At 59.1% G+C, this 5,000-nt stretch overlaps 3 non-coding genes across 3 annotated transcripts in view; all 3 read left to right on the forward strand.

Annotated features, from left to right (window-relative positions):
* Positions 1-941: 941 nt before the first annotated feature.
* Positions 942-2,850, forward strand: LOC126444856 (small subunit ribosomal RNA). The gene has a single exon (XR_007582791.1). It is a non-coding gene; the product is annotated as a small subunit ribosomal RNA (ribosomal RNA).
* Positions 2,851-3,204: 354 nt separating this feature from the next.
* LOC126444860 (5.8S ribosomal RNA) lies at positions 3,205-3,360 on the forward strand. Its single transcript, XR_007582795.1, has one exon. It is a non-coding gene; the product is annotated as a 5.8S ribosomal RNA (ribosomal RNA).
* Positions 3,361-3,548: 188 nt separating this feature from the next.
* Positions 3,549-5,000, forward strand: part of LOC126444858 (large subunit ribosomal RNA) — a 4,226-nt gene continuing 2,774 nt past the window's right edge. Inside the window, exon 1 of the ribosomal RNA XR_007582793.1 lies at positions 3,549-5,000. This exon is cut by the window's right edge and continues 2,774 nt beyond it. This is a non-coding gene — a ribosomal RNA (large subunit ribosomal RNA).

Here is a 5,000-nt window from a genome sequence, read left to right on the forward strand (position 1 = left end):
GTTCTCGCTAGAGGTGAATCAGTGTTGGCGACGATCGGTCGAGCTATTAACCGGTTGTTTCAGGGATACCCACCATGCCCACGAACGTGAAAGGGGACCCACCATGCCCACGAACGCGAAAGGGGATCTGGGTGTGAGGCGATACGCGGCGGTGGCTGGGTGGGACCGTCCCCGGCCGGTGAGGGGGGGCCGCCCGGCGTGCTGGCAGCGCGGTGCGTGGGCGCACGCGCTACAGCCGGCTGGTGGGGGGCGGCCAGTGGCAGGCGCGCCGGCCGACGGACGCGGCAGGCGGCGCAGCTGCGCGCCGGCGCCCCCTGCTCGCGGCGCCTTGCGGCCAAAGTAGGTCCTCGCGGGCCCGGTGCGAAGCGCGGTGGCCATCTGCAGTGTGCTGGTCCCGATTGAGGACTGTGTGCGCTGAGGATGCGCCGCCGCCCGGCGCTCGGCGCCGCGACGCCGTCTGCTGCTCGGTCGCCCCAGCGGTTCTCGCAGGTGGTTTGTATCGCAGCTGTGCGGACGTGTTGGCGCGTGCGCTGTGCTGGGAGAGTTCGCTTCGGCACCCAAGTGGGGCTTTTGTCCTTCTGTGGCGCTGGCGTTGGAGCTGCCGGTCACCGTAGGTGGCGCGTGTTGTCTCCCGCCGGCAATGCCACGACAGCACGCTCCCGGGCCTCTGTCGGCAGCGGCAAGCTCAGTTGGGAGCACGGGTGGTCGCACCTAAAGCGTCTACTCGCCTAACTCCGGGCGATTGCGCCTCTCTCGAACCCGACCAAGTACTTAGGACGGCGCTGCGCGCCGCCGGGACCTGAGAGGGTTTCGAGGTGTGTTGTGCAGGGGAGCTCAGCCTCCTCCTGTTTGCAGAATAATTGAGCGGACGCTTGCGTGTTCGCGCGGGCCCCCGGGACACACTCCCGGGCGGCCGGCTGCTCAGCTCTAGTTGACGCAGCTCCCTGGTTGATCCTGCAGTAGTCATATGCTTGTCTCAAAGATTAAGCCATGCATGTCTCAGTACAAGCCGCATTAAGGTGAAACCGCGAATGGCTCATTAAATCAGTTATGGTTCCTTAGATCGTACCCACGTTACTTGGATAACTGTGGTAATTCTAGAGCTAATACATGCAAACAGAGTCCCGACCAGAGATGGAAGGGACGCTTTTATTAGATCAAAACCAATCGGTCGGCTCGTCCGGTCCGTTTGCCTTGGTGACTCTGAATAACTTTGGGCTGATCGCACGGTCCTCGTACCGGCGACGCATCTTTCAAATGTCTGCCTTATCAACTGTCGATGGTAGGTTCTGCGCCTACCATGGTTGTAACGGGTAACGGGGAATCAGGGTTCGATTCCGGAGAGGGAGCCTGAGAAACGGCTACCACATCCAAGGAAGGCAGCAGGCGCGCAAATTACCCACTCCCGGCACGGGGAGGTAGTGACGAAAAATAACGATACGGGACTCATCCGAGGCCCCGTAATCGGAATGAGTACACTTTAAATCCTTTAACGAGTATCTATTGGAGGGCAAGTCTGGTGCCAGCAGCCGCGGTAATTCCAGCTCCAATAGCGTATATTAAAGTTGTTGCGGTTAAAAAGCTCGTAGTTGGATTTGTGTCCCACGCTGTTGGTTCACCGCCCGTCGGTGTTTAACTGGCATGTATCGTGGGACGTCCTGCCGGTGGGGCGAGCCGAAGGCGTGCGACCGCCTCGTGCGTGCTCGTGCGTCCCGAGGCGGACCCCGTTGAAATCCTACCAGGGTGCTCTTTATTGAGTGTCTCGGTGGGCCGGCACGTTTACTTTGAACAAATTAGAGTGCTTAAAGCAGGCAAGCCCGCCTGAATACTGTGTGCATGGAATAATGGAATAGGACCTCGGTTCTATTTTGTTGGTTTTCGGAACCCGAGGTAATGATTAATAGGGACAGGCGGGGGCATTCGTATTGCGACGTTAGAGGTGAAATTCTTGGATCGTCGCAAGACGAACAGAAGCGAAAGCATTTGCCAAGTATGTTTTCATTAATCAAGAACGAAAGTTAGAGGTTCGAAGGCGATCAGATACCGCCCTAGTTCTAACCATAAACGATGCCAGCCAGCGATCCGCCGCAGTTCCTCCGATGACTCGGCGGGCAGCCTCCGGGAAACCAAAGCTTTTGGGTTCCGGGGGAAGTATGGTTGCAAAGCTGAAACTTAAAGGAATTGACGGAAGGGCACCACCAGGAGTGGAGCCTGCGGCTTAATTTGACTCAACACGGGAAACCTCACCAGGCCCCGGACACCGGAAGGATTGACAGATTGATAGCTCTTTCTTGATTCGGTGGGTGGTGGTGCATGGCCGTTCTTAGTTGGTGGAGCGATTTGTCTGGTTAATTCCGATAACGAACGAGACTCTAGCCTGCTAACTAGTCGCGTGACATCCTTCGTGCTGTCAGCGATTACTTTTCTTCTTAGAGGGACAGGCGGCTTCTAGCCGCACGAGATTGAGCAATAACAGGTCTGTGATGCCCTTAGATGTTCTGGGCCGCACGCGCGCTACACTGAAGGAATCAGCGTGTCTTCCTAGGCCGAAAGGTCGGGGTAACCCGCTGAACCTCCTTCGTGCTAGGGATTGGGGCTTGCAATTGTTCCCCATGAACGAGGAATTCCCAGTAAGCGCGAGTCATAAGCTCGCGTTGATTACGTCCCTGCCCTTTGTACACACCGCCCGTCGCTACTACCGATTGAATGATTTAGTGAGGTCTTCGGACTGGTACGCGGCATTGACTCTGTCGTTGCCGATGCTACCGGAAAGATGACCAAACTTGATCATTTAGAGGAAGTAAAAGTCGTAACAAGGTTTCCGTAGGTGAACCTGCGGAAGGATCATTACCGACTAGACTGCATGTCTTTCGATGTGCGTGTCGTGTCGCGCAACACGCAGCTACCTGTACGGCTCGCAGTAGCCGTGCGCCGCGTGCGGAACCACGCGTTCGTCTCAAAACTAACGGCAATGTTGTGTGGTACGAGCGCTGAAGCGCTGGAGCGGCTGGCCTGCGGCACCTGGCGCCTGGCGCCGGTTTTTGAATGACTTTCGCCCGACTGCCTGTCCGCTCCGGTGTGGAGCCGTACGACGCCCATCGGCCGTGAGGCCGTTGGACACTGAACGCTGGAACAGGGCCGCCACACGCCTCAGTCCCGCCTATGCAACTGTCTCGAAAGAGATGGTGGAAACTATGAAAAGATCACCCAGGACGGTGGATCACTCGGCTCGTGGGGTCGATGAAGAACGCAGCAAATTGCGCGTCGACATGTGAACTGCAGGACACATGAACATCGACGTTTCGAACGCACATTGCGGTCCATGGATTCCGTTCCCGGGCCACGTCTGGCTGAGGGTCGGCTACGTATACTGAAGCGCGCGGCGTTTGCCCCGCTTCGCAGACCTGGGAGTGTCGTGGCCGCCTGTGGGGCCGGCCGCGTCTCCTTAAACGTGCGATGCGCGCCCGTCGCCTGGCGGTTCGCATACCGGTACTTACTCGGTAGCGTGCACAGCCGGCTGGCGGTGTGGCGTGCGACACCTCGTACAACGACCTCAGAGCAGGCGAGACTACCCGCTGAATTTAAGCATATTACTAAGCGGAGGAAAAGAAACTAACAAGGATTCCCCCAAGTAGCGGCGAGCGAACAGGGAAGAGTCCAGCACCGAACCCCGCAGGCTGCCGCCTGTCGTGGCATGTGGTGTTTGGGAGGGTCCACTACCCCGACGCCTCGCGCCGAGCCCAAGTCCAACTTGAATGAGGCCACGGCCCGTAGAGGGTGCCAGGCCCGTAGCGGCCGGTGCGAGCGTCGGCGGGACCTCTCCTTCGAGTCGGGTTGCTTGAGAGTGCAGCTCCAAGTGGGTGGTAAACTCCATCTGAGACTAAATATGACCACGAGACCGATAGCGAACAAGTACCGTGAGGGAAAGTTGAAAAGAACTTTGAAGAGAGAGTTCAAAAGTACGTGAAACCGTTCTGGGGTAAACGTGAGAAGTCCGAAAGGTCGAACGGGTGAGATTCACGCCCATCCGGCCACTGGCCTCCGCCCTCGGCAGATGGGGCCGGCCGCCCGCGCGGAGCAATTCGCGGCGGGGTCGTGTCCGGTTGCCTTTCCACTCGCCGCGGGGCGGGGCCGTTCCGGTGTGCGGTGGGCCGCACTTCTCCCCTAGTAGGACGTCGCGACCCGCTGGGTGCCGGCCTACGGCCCGGGTGCGCAGCCTGTCCTTCCGCGGGCCTCGGTTCGCGTCTGTTGGGCAGAGCCCCGGTGTCCTGGCTGGCTGCCCGGCGGTATATCTGGAGGAGTCGATTCGCCCCTTTGGGCGCTCGGGCTCCCGGCAAGCGCGCGCGGTTCTTCCCGGATGACGGACCTACCTGGCCCGGCCCCGGACCCGCGCCGCTGTTGGCTCGGGATGCTCTCGGGCGGAATAATCGCTCCCGTCAGCGGCGCTTCAGCTTTGGACAATTTCACGACCCGTCTTGAAACACGGACCAAGGAGTCTAACATGTGCGCGAGTCATTGGGCTGTACGAAACCTAAAGGCGTAATGAAAGTGAAGGTCTCGCCTTGCGCGGGCCGAGGGAGGATGGGGCTTCCCCGCCCTTCACGGGGCGGCGGCCTCCGCACTCCCGGGGCGTCTCGTCCTCATTGCGAGGTGAGGCGCACCTAGAGCGTACACGTTGGGACCCGAAAGATGGTGAACTATGCCTGGCCAGGACGAAGTCAGGGGAAACCCTGATGGAGGTCCGTAGCGATTCTGACGTGCAAATCGATCGTCGGAGCTGGGTATAGGGGCGAAAGACTAATCGAACCATCTAGTAGCTGGTTCCCTCCGAAGTTTCCCTCAGGATAGCTGGTGCTCGTACGAGTCTCATCCGGTAAAGCGAATGATTAGAGGCCTTGGGGCCGAAACGACCTCAACCTATTCTCAAACTTTAAATGGGTGAGATCTCCGGCTTGCTTGATATGCTGAAGCCGCGAGCAAACGACTCGGATCGGAGTGCC

Source organism: Schistocerca serialis, unplaced genomic scaffold (genome assembly GCF_023864345.2).
Source record: "Schistocerca serialis cubense isolate TAMUIC-IGC-003099 unplaced genomic scaffold, iqSchSeri2.2 HiC_scaffold_304, whole genome shotgun sequence".
NCBI classification, from domain to species: Eukaryota; Metazoa; Arthropoda; class Insecta; order Orthoptera; family Acrididae; genus Schistocerca; species Schistocerca serialis.